The 15,838-nt window shown below is 35.5% G+C and overlaps 1 protein-coding gene across 3 annotated transcripts in view; it reads left to right on the top strand.

Moving 5' to 3' along the window:
• LRRC49 (leucine rich repeat containing 49) overlaps positions 1–15,838 on the top strand; it is a 135,242-nt gene that overhangs the window by 56,511 nt on the left and 62,893 nt on the right. The gene's annotated exons all lie outside the window — the stretch shown is intronic.

Below are 15,838 nucleotides of genomic sequence, written 5' to 3'. Positions count from 1 at the left end.
GGAGATAAGAGATATCCAACAAACTTATTTCCTCTTTCAGATCTTAGCTTACATTAATGTTAGGGCCATCTGTTTACTAGCCTGTTCACTTTGGGTCATTTCATCCCATTTCCTCTGTGTGAGTGTGTGTGTGTGCGTGCGTGTGTGTGTGTATGCGCAGGCACGCGTGCTACTCCCAATCTCCCTCACCTCACAGTACCATCTGTCTGGCTGACCTAGATATCACAGATTCTTGCTTCTTCCACAGCATGGTTCTTCTATCAACCTCTCACCGTCATACTTATCAAATACATATGAATACTTTAGGATAAGCACACACAGACCTGTGCCTAAGTCTGAATTCACTTCCTTGTAGTCTTGGTAAGCATGTATCCCTCACTTACTGTCTTTCCTCTTGCCACTGAGGAATTAATCCTTGGAGTCATGCCTTTTCAAGCTATGAATTGTTAAAATGTATTTTTATTTACTAGAGGGAGGCATACTTTTAGCCCTCAGGAATTATAACACCTAGTGACTAACTTACAGAAAGTTTTATAACAGGGAAAGAGAAGGTTATAATCCTTTACTATTGTTATTTACAGTTGACCCTTGAACAACGCAGGGGTTAATCCGCTGATAATTTATAGTCAGCTCTCCTTATCTGAGGTTCCTCTATATCCTCGGATTCAATGAACTACACAGTACTACTGTGTAGTACTGAAGTATTTACTACTGAAAAATATCTGCTTATAAGTGCACAGTTCAAACTCACATTGTTCAAGGATCAACTATATTTTGATGTTCATATTTTCTTGGATTTGTTAAGCTGTCTCCTATTATCTTTTGATATGTCCTCCTTCTTTGAGCACTTTCTTACTTTCTGGCACAACTAAATGTTCCAGGCTCATCTTTTACAGGGGTTCTGATTCCTTTTAGTGGAAAACGGTATTTAGACATCAAGATTTGCGTGCCAGGTATGTTCATGGTTACTGGGATATCATTGCTTCTAGGCCTCCTCAGTGGATAGAATTAGGAAATGTATGTGTGTGTGTGTGTGTGTGTTTCTGTGAGTTATATACATTTATCTGTTTGTCTATCTGTATACATTTAAAACTATGGCTTTATACTGACATCTTCATGAATTCAATAATGAAACTTTCAATTACAATTCAATTCCACAGGGCTTATGTTAGCTTATGTTAAGTTTTTCTGTACCTTGATACTTGAAGGACAGTTTGTCTAAATATAAAATTCTTGGTTCATTCATTCTTTCCGTGAGTTTTTTAAAAAAATATATTGCTTTTGTTACTTTGCATTGTAAGTTGTGTTTAGAGCATCTGGTGCCAGTCTGATTTCAGTTGTCATCTTTATGCTTAGAGGTCTTGAGGATTAAAAAAAAAATTTTTTTTAAGTCTAACAGTTTTATTAGGATATGTTTTCAAATTGATCATCCTGGTTCAGTTTTCCCAGGTACCTGTTGGTCCTTTTCAATATGTACATTTTGGTCTTTTCTTATTTCCAGAAAGTTTCCTTGGATTATACTTTTAAGTATTAGTTCTGTTCAGTTGTTTTGTTTTTATCTTCAGGATCTCCTATTACACATACTTGTTTTCTTCTTTGGTTTTCTTCTATTTCAACCACTTTACTTCTGATCCATTTTATTTCTTTGCCTTGTTTTCATTCTCTTGGTTGTTTTTTCTGGCTTTCTTCAATGTCCCTTAGTAAAATTTTATTTGGATCTAGTCTCCCTTGGGGACTTGGTAATTTAATCTTTGATTCTGCAATGATTTTGTCTTTTCCTTTCATTTCTTTCCTAAGTTCAATCAACTCTATTTTTATTTTTTCCTGTTATTGTCCATTTTTGCTTTTAATTTTTGAATTTTATATTCAAGGTGGTTTTTCATACCCCCAAATGCTTATTTGAGGATAATTAATTCAGTGTGGAATATCATGTTATAGTTTTCTTGTTCTTCATATTTCTTTTCGAGGTGGGAGGGAATTTTCATCAGCTTAAGTGGGTTTGATTTTGTATTGTTAAAATACTTGGTATAGATTTAGTCTGTTTTTGCCAGTTTATTTTGTGAGTTTGGGTGATTTACAAGAATCTTAGGTCAAGGGTATCTTCTGTCAGTGTAGCAAAAGTACAGTGCGTGTGTGTGTGTATGTGTGTGTGTGTGTGTTGGGGAGGAGGGGTTGTGTATCTTCTTTCTAATCTTTATTTTTGGGGTTCTCTTTTGTCTTGCAAGCCTCTACATTTTCCCCTTTTGCCCCTTTGCCCATTTTCACCTTCACCGTCCAATTTCCAAAGACCTCCTTTACCTTCCTTTCTATCATCTCAAGAGCAATGAATTTTTGAAGACTGCCACAGCTAATCATGTGCTCTTAAAAGTCCATTCCATGTAGTACATGCTCTGATCTAATGGCACTCTCCAATATTTTTGCACCTAGTGTGGACTTTCTCTTTCTGGTGGTGATTGTAAATTAGTTTTAGTCCCACTACTAGTTCCCCTTTTCTCTCTTGGACAGAGTTTTTTTCCAAAGTGTCCTTCTGTATTACCTACTTATAGGTAATTTGATACTTGGGCATTCTCTTTTTGTTATGTTATGGGCATTGGTTTTATGTGATTTGTCTGTTGTTCTTGTAGTTCTTATATTGTTTTTTGGAAGATGGACTGGGACATTCAGTTTATGCCCCTGCATTTACCTCACATATATGTGTATACATGCATGTATGCATGTATATACTTATCTCTCCTATCAGAATGTAATTTCCTTAAGAGTAGAAATTCAGTTTTACTCATCCTTCTGTCCTTAGCAATAATCCCAGTGCCTATCATACACAATGCTCTTTAAACCTTCCTTTTCCATATTAACAATTAAAACAAAATTGTAGTACAAGTTACTCTGTTAATAAATTATCTATCCCTTTCCCAAAGGCTGCAGATAGCTAAAGGTTTGTAATATGAAGTGAAAACTCGTCTAACTATGGAACTATGCCCATGTGGGCTAGATAACCAGCCCTGGGAGTTATTATTTGAGAACCTGAATATATAGAAATTGCCGTGTTCCTCATGAGTGAAGGAATATGATTTATATAGTACTATAAGATGATGCTATTCAGTTTAGAGGAGAGCCCCATGGTTCCTGAATGAATACATTATTGTTATTATTCTTGTGACTTGACTATAAAATGAAATGAGAGATTTCAGGAATCTTTTGTTCAAATGAAGAGATAAATAGCAGTGTTACATTATGCTACTGTAGTTTAAATTGGTTGGGAAGGTCAAAAGTACTACAATGAATATTTAATGTTCTGATGAAATCTTAAGGGAAATGATGCTGTATTCACCAATACCAGTTTCACACTGAACTCTTCCTTACAGTCATTCTGTCTGGATCATGTAGCAAATGAAATTTAATGTAACTGCCATTTGAATGAGAGATAGATACTTTTGGCAGTTCATGATTCAGAAAGAGAAGTAAGTGATGGATAGGGATATAGGGATCAAACCTAAGAATATGCATAAAGACTTATATATATGAGTGCTATGGGCTGAAGCGTGTTTCCCACCCCCCCCCACCCATGCATATGTTGAAGTCCTAATCCCTGGTACCTCAGAATATGACCTTATTTGGAGACAAGGCATTTAAAGAAGTAATTAAGGTAAAATGAGGTCATATGGGTGGGTCCTAATTCTGATAAGAATAGGACACCTCTGCACACACACACACACACACACACACACACACGGAAGAAAACCCATGTGTGTGAAGATGGGGATAAGATATGGCCATCTACAAGCCAAAGAGAGAGGCCTCAGAAAAAATAAACCCTGCTGACACCTTGATCTTGGACTTCTATCCTCCAGAACTATGAGAAAATGAATTTCTATTGTTTAAGCTACCCAGTTTGTGGTACTTTGTTGATAACCCTACCAAACTAGTGCTACAAGGATACTCATTACAGAATTTTTTAATAGCAGTTCAAAATGGAAACAACATAGGTATCCAAGAGTGGAGGCACAGATTTATTCTTATCCAAGTTTACCTATCCTACCCCCTCTGGCAGTCTCTTTGATGGCAGCAAAAGACAGTAAGAATAGTCAAGGATGCAGGCTGCCACCATCATAAGTAACCTGAGCCAACTCATGAGAATTACCAGTAGAATGAGCACCACTATCTTTCAGTCTATGGTTTCCTCTATGCAGTGGATGGTGTAGCAAGGCCCCATGGATTAAAACATTAGTTTTATTTATGCTGATCATGAACATGCCAGAGAGAAAAAGAAGACAGGTACTATGCCTGGAAATTCTAAGCACACAGGATCAGTATATCACTTTTTTCCAAAATGATTTCATTATTTGTTTTCTATACAAATTTCCTCCAGAACCTCCACTGAATTAAGATTTAAACTGCTCAGTTTATTCTTGTTTGTTATCCCTAATCTCAAATTGCTATGCCAAGACCAAAATATATTTGCTTATATCTGATTAAATATTTCTGTTTCTTGCCAACTAAACCTTACAATATAGTCCCCAAGATTCATTACCACAAACAAAAATCTTTCAAGGTTTATTTCTCATATATATTATTTCTTGTAATTTCTCTCCATTTTAATATAGCAGATTTGTTCCATAGATGACTAGAATTCAGCAGGTTAAAAAAATTAGGATATTCTAAAAACATTGAAATACTATGCATTCATTAAAATAATAACTTTAAAATAATGACATGCAAAAGTGTTAGTAGAATATTAAGGAAGCAGTATACAAAGCTATTTCATATAAAATGCTCTGCATTTTGTATATCTATCTATCTATCTATCTATATATATCTTTAGGAGGAAAGATTTTACATGGTTTTGGTTTTTTTCCAAATTTTGTTTTTATACTTTTCCAAATTTCCTCACAGATTATGTATTACTTTTTTTTTTTTTTAAACATCTTTATTGGGGTATAATTGCTTTACAATGGTGTGTTAGTTTCTGCTTTATAACAGTGAATCAGTTATTATGTATTACTTTTATAAGCAGAAAAAAAGGAAGGCAGAAAGGAACAGATATGGAGAAGAATGCTGATTTCATCTCATGGCCACACTTAAGATTTTTTGTTGCATAATTATGGAGTGAGGTGAGGTTTTCAAAACAAATTTTTTTTAATGCATGGACACTGGTTCGGCCAGAATAGGTGCTAAACTGGATCTCTCTCGAGGCCCCTGCTATGTCAAAGGTTAATCTTTGTGCTCCCAAAATAATAGGAAGTACAGGGCACCTCAGGGCTGAGAGTGGAGCAGTGAGGAGGGGCATTTAGGTATTTTGAGAGTAGTGGTCTTTATCACCTGGCATGGAAGTATTTCAGAATTTTAACTAAGGCAGTTAATTATACGAAGTGTATATCAGCCCTGCATGTACATCTCAATCTCTTTAATGTCTACATTTAATTTCATTGAATGGATTAATCTTAATTTATTTAATGAGTCCCTTATTGATGGTCATTTAGATAGTTTGCCATTTTTTGACATATTATATTTGTGAACATGGGCCAGTATATCACAGTGTGACTTTGGAGAAGTCATCTTTCTCCTTAGAATTATGAATCCTTTCTTAATATTAGCAAGGAATTGTGAAGTTCACATTAGAAATCTGTAGTTTTAAGGGGATATTGAAGTTTACCTCAATGGCCTCAAACCTTGACTTTGCATCAGAATCACCTATAGAGCTATTTGGAATTATTCATCTGTGACCTAGAGATTCTGATTTAGATCTGGATGGGTTCTAAGTATTTGTATTTTTCAATAAGCTGCTCCACAAATGATTCTGTTGCCCAGCCAGTATTAGCAGCTACTGAAATATAGAAGAATTAATATTTTAAAAGAGGACACGATTGTACGATTTGTCAATGTCTAACATATTATAAGAAGCATTGGCGAAGATGTGGAGCTACTGAAGCTCTCATACCTGCTAGTGGGAGTGTAAATAGGTAAAATCATTTTGTAAAACTCTGGCAGTATCTATTAAGTTGAACTTAATAGGATACTTCATACTCAGCAGTTCTACTCCTAGGTTTATACTCCACAGAAAAGCCTAATATTCTTAGTTTCACTATTTATAATAACACCAGACTGCAAACAAGTGTCCACTAATAGTAGAATAGAGGAAGTAAATTGAATGCTATTTTTATATAATGGAATACTACCCAGCGATGTGAAATCACCAAACTACAGCTACATACAATGTGGATGAATCTCAAAAAAACAAAACATGTAGCAAGAGAAGCCAGATTCAAACAAATGCATATATACAATTTTATCTAAAACAGGCAAATCTGTATCTATAGTGTTAGAATTGGCAGAGTGGTTACCTTTGGGAGGTGTAATGACTGTAAGGGTACACAAAGGGAGGCATCAGGGTGTGGGTAATATTTTGATCTGGGTACAACTTACATGGGTATGTTCAGTTTGTGCAGAATCATCAAGTTGTGTACTTGTGATTTGTAGTCTTTCTATGTATTACATGTTGATAAAAAGTTCAAAAATATTGTAAAACCATCATTAGGAGGAAGTTCCTCCAAATAACAAAATTTTTTCATGATAGAATAATAGCTGTCCTTCCATTAACTGTAAAAGAGGAATTTGGTCTGCAGTGGTGTTCTGAGGCCAGCTTGTACTGGCTCACTAGACCAATTTAGGTGCATCTCCTCACCTCAGCAACATCATCTTCATAGCTTAAAACTGGCCATGTTGGAAATATTTACACCATGGAATTGGCAAATGCTACATCAGGTTGTTGTTTTCTCAGAGAGCTGCTTACCTACTCAGTACTGAGTTTACATCTCGTTGTACGTGGGGATATTATTTAACCTGCTTTATAGCTCATGGCATTAGTAAACAATATAAAGGTCTAAAGTGGCTAAAATGATCATGCCTTTTAGAATTATCATATTTGAGACTGCAAAGAATCTTTTTTTCCTTCTGTAATTCACATATCAATCCAGTAAGAGGAAATGTGTCATTAAGAACTTCCTTTGTCATTTTAAATTTGGTTGCAGTGTCACAAATTAGCATTACAAGAACATTATGAGGTCCTGAAATCTACCCTCAGTAATCAGAGTCATTGTGAATCACCTGAGACTGAAGCTATGTTGTTTTTTTTTCCATCTTACTGCTAGAAAATGATCATTGTAGCCTGGAGATGGCTAACAGAATTGTCATCTGCAATTGAGACACTCAACTCTGTGCTGGTGTCTTCTGTCAACCAGATGCATACAGACATAATAGATATTCTTTTTATTGAATCGTTGTCATGGCATTGTTGTGACAAAAGATACGTAAAGAGACAGTTTAACATTTTTCTCTATTCTGTTCAGCTCTTTAGGTCTCTGTGCTCTCCTTTTCACTTTCTTTTTGATTCTATCTATATCCACAGTCTTCTCTTTATTTCTCTCTGTTGTCACTTTAGCTTCTCAAATATTAAAATCTCTTAAATATTGTGATGAATGGGTTAAACTACTAATACTTTCCCCAGGGGAAATTTGGAGTTCTTTTTCATGCAGTGTGAAAATTTTTTTCCAGCATATTTTTGCTTTGTGACAAAAACGTAGTGACTTATTATTAGAAGGTATCTTGAGATCCTTTAGGACCATTCATTTCTAAGAACCCCCTACTACCATCATGTACTAAAAAGAATTCTAGTGACTAACATTAATTAACATGTATCAAACACGGATGGTTACTTGTTATGGAGCACCAAAAGAAACAGGAAAGTGAAAGAAAATGTATATGGAGAAAAAATATATATATGTATATATCTATACATATATATCGGGTTGGGCAAAAAGTTCGTTTGGCCAACCCAATACATACATACATATACATATATATATATATATATATATATATATGAAAAAATGCATGTTAGTTTTGCTTACTATAATGCTAAAACTGATTATGGGGTTCAACGGTTGTTAGCCTATTCCATTTTTACTAAAGTTCCCCATCATCTTTTCACCTAAGTATTTTAGTAGCTACTGATGATTGTTGTCTGAATCCATTACTTCTTTGGGGGTTACAAATGGTGATATTCTATCATTCTTCATTTTTTAAGCTATGTTCCTTCTATAAAGAAAACTTTTACTAGCTTTTTGGTTTGTGCAAGGAAAATAGGGTATGTGCTTGATTCCCTTTTTACTTTAATTAAAAAATTTTTTTTGATCTCTAGAAGTTCTGTGCCTTTTCACATCTTCTTGGAGTTTACTCACATTTTTAAACCTGTTTTTATTTCTTGGAATATATTATAATTTTTATATTCTGTTTGATGATCCCATTATATGAAGAAGTCATAGCCAGTTTGACAGTGTCACCTGTTGTTTCTGCTGGCAGTTAGAGTGTTTTATTTCCTTTTGAACTGTGAACCGTTTATTTATCTTGGTACCCATCTTTGGGAATTCTTGGGGTCTTGTATAAAGGTAGGTTTCTCCATGGATGAGTTTCATTTGTTTCTGTCAGATGCCTATGGACATAAGAAGCCTTCGACCTCTTCAAAATATCAATTCTCCTCTTGAAACATTTTAGACCACGCATTTAGTGTGGATTCAGGTTGCAAATTGTGGTTTGTGGTTACAAGTAACCAGGGAAGAATTTTCCTCTAGTTCTTAGCCCCAGGTTTTGAGATAGGCAATATTCCTGGGGTAGTAGGTAGAAAAGTTTATAACTCACCCTGTATTGAGACCCTAGCCCTTGCGGTCGCAGGGTTATGGACAGGTCTCCAGTAGACTCTTCAACTTGGATGGCCCCTGGGATTTGTCTTCTGTCCTCCAGCTTTGAAGATCATGTAAACCAGAGCTCAGGTTCATTGGGTTCAATAAGTACCCTCACAACAAAAAGGTCAGTTTCAACATTCTGCTTACCTCTCTGGCTTCCCACCTTTACTTTTTTTTTGGCTTGCGTACTTCTTTTTTTTTTTTTTTTTCCCGGTACACGGGCCTCTCACTGCTGTGGCCTCTCCCGTTGCGGGGCACAGGCTCCGGATGCGCAGGCCCAGCGGCCATGGCTCACGGGCCCAGCCACTCTGCGGCATGTGGGGTCTTCCCAGACCGGGGCACGAACCCGTGCCCCCTGCATTGGCAGGTGGACTCCCAACCACTGCACCACCAGGGAAGCCCTTTTTTTTTTTAACAGGTTATGGATGCATTTGAGAAGATTTTTAAAATATATTTTATGCATTTTTAGTTGTTTTTAGCAAGAGCCTCAGTCCACAAACTTAGTTCATTTTATCAGAAATACAAACACTCTTTTCTTTAACTGTGCTTCATTCTTTAAGACTTAGATATTATCTTATTGATCTTTCTAGTTATTTTATGTTTATTAATTGTGTATATTTCAGTCCTTGTGGGCACACTTGATTTATTCTACTGTTCCATTTCATTTTAGCCTGCTAGACACATAGTAACTATTCAGTAAAATTCTTACTTATCAGTATAAAATAAGTGAGCTTTTCATTAAGATTATTCCAGAGTACTTGATACTTCATTAGTATGAAAGAGTAAAACCCCTTTTACTAGCGTACCTATCTTACTTTGGGGGAGAACTTTCTAATTGGAGAAATTTGACTGGTATTTGGGAATTCTTAGTTAAATATCTATGTGGTATACATGCATCTATGGGAATTTTATATTTTCTCAGTATTTTATTAAGTAAGCATAAAATGGACTGAAATAGTTCATTTTCCTTTTGAGATGAAAGTTTTGATCAGTAGGGACAGATTGTTCCTCTATAGGTTCTTTAGCAGATAGGAAGCAGATGTGGCATTGGGAGGAGACCGCTAGGGGAAGAACAAATGTATGAGTAATCTGGAAAACGATTAAAGTCAAATTATGAGTTAAATGTCAGCCTTTGGACCAAAACTTTTCCATTCTCGGTACTTTGAAGAGACAAGCAACTGAGTGTTCTTAATAAAGGAGAGACTGTTCTTAAAAGCCAGTACCACCCCACTATACTTAGTGTTGTATTTACAAGTGTTTTTGTTTTTTAACAATCTGATTTAGACTTTCTTAGGTTAGGTAGGATATAACCCTTCATTAGCCTGTATTTGTACTTAAGGAGTCTGGTTTTATTTGATTAGAGAATGTCTTTAATATCATATGCACTTTGTGCATTTCTAGGAATGTCTGGCATGTTTACTGGTCAAATGCCTTGCAGATGGAAATGGAATTTTGTGAGGAATCTTCTGGATCAAATACGAATCTATTTTTACTTTAATAAAACTATTCAAAGCATAAAGACTTCAGTCTGGGTGTAAATGCTAGCTGCTGATCTGGGAAGGGTTGCCAGGAAAGTACCTGCTAAGGATTGAAATGATTTTCCCATTCCTGGGGCCTTTTTTTTTGGTTGTGCTTGAATTACAGACATAAACCAGATGGGCATCAACAGGTCTTCTAGATCTCTGAAGTGCTTCATGATGACTACATTCAGTAGGCACAATGTTTTCTCCTGTATTCACTAATGTGCTTTATAGTATTTGAATTCAGTGAAGATACTGTTTAGTTTTGTGTTTAACAGCACCCATTTAGAAATTATTAGACTAATTCCATTCTCCAGGGGAATACTTGAGAGGTAGAGCTGGGGACAGTTATAATCATTTCAGTTTAAAATTATACCTGCAATAAGAAATAAATCATAGACTCTCTGCAGTCCAGCTTGTAAATAAATAATAAATAACAATAAAATTAGAATATATCTACAATGAATGAAGTTTTCCAGCTTCTCTGTGCTTCTGGACATATTTTTCCACTTTTCAGTGCATCTACCTAATTAGTGACAGATATCAGGTCATAGTGGTCTTATCCGGGCATAGCTTACAGTTTAATTCTGTTCAGATATGCTGGGCCATTGAAGAAAAATGGTCTTCAACATAGAAGAGCTATGTTGCCTCTGCTTCTCACATTAGTTAATATCTTAATGTTGAAATTAAGTTATCCCATCCTGTGGTAGTTGGAGGAAAACGTAATGAAAGCCTTTTGGAAACGTGCTAATAGCCACTGGCCACCAGTGTTAGCATAGTGTTCCTCGTAAAGGAGAGCTGATAGAGGAAAAGGTGATCTGTCAAACATGTAGTTTTTAATACTTTAAGTTTCTTTGTAAATCAATTTATTGAGATATAATTTACATGTAATAAAATGCACCCATTTTATGTGTAAAGCTCAGTGAATCTTGACAAACTATACACCCTTGTAATCACCACCTCAATCATTAACCCGAGAGAGAAACCTGAAGTTTTTTCCAGATTCCTCTCTTCCTCACACCCAAATAATTACTAATCTCTGTTCATACTACACTCTGAATTTCTGTAGAATCTATTCCCTCGTCTTTACTCTCATAGCTACTACCTTAGATATGCTTGACCCTTACTTTTTTCACCTCTATTACTTACTGCAATCTGCTTTATAACTGGTTTTTTACTCTTTAACTCTTTTTTTTCCTTTATACCTTCCGTAATGTTACTAAGTTGTGATTATTCTAATCACATTAGCCCCCTACCTTGCTTAAAATCCCTTGATGACCCTTCACAGTTCCCATTCTCAGTCATCAGTTTCTAAGTAAGAGATTGGCTCATAGTGGCAACTGCCTTGATGACTTAATCAGTTATGAAATATGCATGGAGAAGCAGATTTGTGAAGGGAAGGTGATGAGTTAGTTCACTTAACAATGTGGAGGAGTAAAAGTTTGCCTTGTGTTTCAGTTTTAAAGTTATCAGAGGCATTTTATTTGATTCTAGCTTTACATAAAAAACTATGAGGGAAGGAGAAAAGCATCTTTCAAACGTTCATCTAAAACACCATAAACTGTTCTGAGATATTTTATATTGATGAAAAAAAGAATTTTATCAATGCTAGGTAGGAAAAATTGCAATGTTTGTTCTCGTTTACTTATACTCAAAGCGATTATTAAGTCTAAATTCATGAACACTCATTTTATTTGCATATACTAGCCTTTTAAAAAGTGCCTTCCCTAATTCTCAACCACGTCTCAAAAACCATAATGTGTTTATGAATTATGAGATTTACCTTTTAGATTGGTAAAGATAAACTCTGAGGTAAAATAATTGATAGCAGAGTATCTCTACCTTGAATGGGAGGAAAACATAGAAGAAATACTTAAGTATGACAATAAAAAAACATAATGAACTTTATTTTTGCTACAGATATCATCTCAACCTTAATTGTCAAGCATATAGGTTATTTTCTATACCATAAATATTCTATATCCTCTAGTTTTTCTTAACACAGAAGGATATTTAGTATAGTTCCTAAATATAAATAAAGTAGTCCTAAAGTACTTTTGGGCCTGTTTACATTAGTTATTTGAATAGTCATTAAAGAGAGTGATTCTAATTTAAATGAGTTTTATCAGTCTGCTCTGGGGTAGTATTTAGAAAAGTGATTATTCCCTTCTTTAAAAAATGAAAGTCCTCAAAAATTAAAAATAAAACTACCATGTGATCCAGCAGTTCTTCTTCTGGGTATTTATCTGGAGAAAATGAAAACAGTAACTAAAAAAGTTACAGGCACCCCCATGTTCATTGCAGCATTATTTATAGTAGCCAAGATATGGAAACAACCTAAGTGTCCATTGATGGATAAATGGATAAAGAGAATGTGATACACCCACACCCCCCCCCCCCCACACACACACACACACGCACAATGGAGTATTATTCAGCCATAAGAAAGAATGAGATCTTGCCATTTGCAACTGCATGGATGGACCTTGAGGGCATTATGCTAAGTGAAATAAGTCAGAGAAAGACAAATACCGTATGATCTCACTTATATGTGAAATCTAAAATAAATAAATAAAATGAAATACCAAGCTCATATATATATAAAACAGATTAGGTAAGGGGTGGGTTAAATGGGTGAAGCGTGTCAAAAGTACAAACTTCCACTTATAGAATAAATAAGTCATGAGGATGTAATGTACAGCGTGTCAACTATAGTTAATACTGTATTTCATATTTGAAGATTGCTAAGAGAATAGATCTTAAAAGTTCTCATCACAAGAAAAATATATTCTGTAACTATGTATGGTAATGGATGTTAACTGACTTAATCATGGTGAACATTTTGCAGTATATACCTATATTGAATCATGTGTATACCTGAAATTAATACAGTGTTGTATGTCACCTGTACCTCAATAAGAAAATGAAAGTCCTGATCAAAATCCCAGCAAGCAGATATTGACAAATGGATTCTAAAGTTTATATGGAAAAGCTAAGACCTAGAATAGCAACATGATACTGAAGGAGAACAAAGTTGGAGGACTGACACTAACCTATTTCAAGACTTACTATAAAGGTACAATAATCAGGGCAGCATGGTATTGGTGAAAGAATGGACACATATATCAATGGAGAAGAATAGAGGGTCCCAAAATAGACCCACACAAATATAGTCAAGCGATCTTTGACAAAGGAGCAAAGGCAATTCAATAGAGAAAGAATAGTCTTTTCAGTAAATGGCACTGTAACAATTGGATATTCATATAAAATTGAATCTAGGCATAGACCTTATACCTGTTGCAAAATTAACTCAAAGTGGATCATACCTAAATATAAGACACAAGACTATGAAACTTTTAGAAGAAAACTTAAGAGAAAATCTAGGCAGTGTTGGGTTTAGCAAGTTTTTAGATACAACACCAAAAGCATGATCCACGAAAAAGAAAATTGATAAGTTGGACATAGTTAAAATAAAAAACTTCTGCCTTGTGAAGGACGCAATTAAGAAAATGAAAAGGCAAGTCAGACTGGGAGAAATATTTGCAAAACATATATCTGATAAAAGACATATTCGTGATATGACAAAAAAACCCTTAAAACTCAACAATAAGGAAACAAAGAATCCAATTTAAAACGGGCCCAAGAGGGCTTCCCTGGTGGCACCAGTGGCTGAGAGTCCGCCTGCCGATGCAGTGGACACGGGTTTGTGCCCCGGTCCGGGAGGATCCCACATGCCACGGAGTGGCCGGGCCCGTGAGCCATGGCTGCTGAGCCTGCTCATCCGGAGCCTGTGCTCCGCAACGGGAGAGGCCACAACAGTGAGAGGACCGCGTACCGCAAAAAAAAAAAAAAAAAAAGGGCCCAAGAGCTGAAAATTCAGAGAAGATATACCAGTGGCAAATATGCATATGAAAAAATGCTCAACATCTTTGTCATTTGGGAGTTGCCTATTAAAACAATGAGACCACTACAGACCTATTGGAATGACTAAAATATAAAAAAAAACTGACAAATATGAAATGCTGATAAGAATGTAGAGCCAGTAGGAATGCAAGATGGCACAGCCACTTTGGAAGACAGTTTGGTGGTTTCTTAGAAAGCTAAAACATAGTCTTACTGTACAATCCAGCAATTGTACTACCGAGTGCAATTCAATACCCAATTGAGATGAAAATTTATGTTCACACAAAAACCTGCATATGAATATTTAAGCCGCTTTATTCATATCACTGAAAACCAGAAGCAACCAAGATGTCTTCAATAGGTGAATGGACAAACAAACTGTGGTACATATAGACAATGGAATATTATTACTCAGTGATTTTTTAAAAAATAGAAGCTATGAAGCCACGGAAAGATACAGATGAACCTTAATTGCATACTGCTAAGTGAAAGAAGTCAATCTGAAAAGGCTACAAATTATAATATATGATTCCAACTATATGAAATTCTGGAAAAAACAAAACTATATAGACAGTGAAAAGATCAGTGGCTGCCAGAGATTCAGGGAGAGAGGAGGATGGTTAAATAGGGGATTTTTTAGGGCAATGGAACTATTTTGTATGATACTTTCTTGGTGGATACATGACATGATGCATTTGTCAAAACCCATAGTACTTTACAGCACAAAGAGTGAACTTTAATGTATGCATATTAAAAAAATAATTTAGTAGGTTGGAGGATCCCAGGAAGAAATGCATATAGACTGTGACAGGAGACTGTAACTGTATTTCAATTGTATGGAACAACCTTCTTGAAGGTATGAGCAGGGAAGAGTGGGAGGGGAAGGTGCTGACGTAAGTAACTTTGGAAATGAGTCTGTAAGACTAGATGCAAAAGGAATTACACATTATCATTATGCTTTTGTTAATAAAGTTATTTCCCATGGGGGTACAAATTGAAAATTCTGATACCACTATACATATATTCTGGAATTAATAATTAACTAAATGGATGAGAGATGGTGGGAGCCAGATTTCTCCTTGTTGGAGTAGGAATTTACAGATAAGTAAGGGAAAGAGGCTAGAATGATCCCTTTGGTAATAGATTAGAGTTGGAGACATCAGTTTGAACTCATGGTTAGCTTAATGTAGACACAGATGGTTTCATAGAGAAATATCGATATACGTATATGCACAGGTTGGTATACACACATATATTTCCTTGCTCTGTCATCAGAGGGCCTAAAAGAAATGACACCTAGTAGTAAATAGTACACCTAGCCACTAGATCTTTGTTTCTAATGCCATTCCCCAGTAAAGGGAATCATGGCTTCTTGAAGAAATGGCTGATTCTAGGACTGGGGTAGGAAATATGTGAGTCTAGAGAATCTTATAATGCTAGAAAGTAAGGAAGTGCTTACAGAAACAAAAAATCCATGTTAATAGGGGTATGTCAAATGGACATAGGAGCCAACTGAAAGAGGTCCAATGGCCAAAGCTGGAAGAATTTGAACAATAAAATAAGTAAACTAGTACTGGATTATAACCCAAAGAATGAAATGAAATGTCCATGAATCAAAACTGATATAAATAAATACACAGGGAAAAGACAAACTCCCTGGGAAGAAGAATTCCAAATAAA

The sequence above is a fragment of the Delphinapterus leucas genome, chromosome 2 (assembly GCF_059928025.1).
Source record: "Delphinapterus leucas isolate spDelLeu-1000000601 "Yukka" chromosome 2, BTC_Dleu_Yukka2, whole genome shotgun sequence".
NCBI lineage: Eukaryota > Metazoa > Chordata > Mammalia > Artiodactyla > Monodontidae > Delphinapterus > Delphinapterus leucas.
Note: the sequence above shows the minus strand (reverse complement) of the source record. Positions and strands in the feature narration are given on the sequence as shown.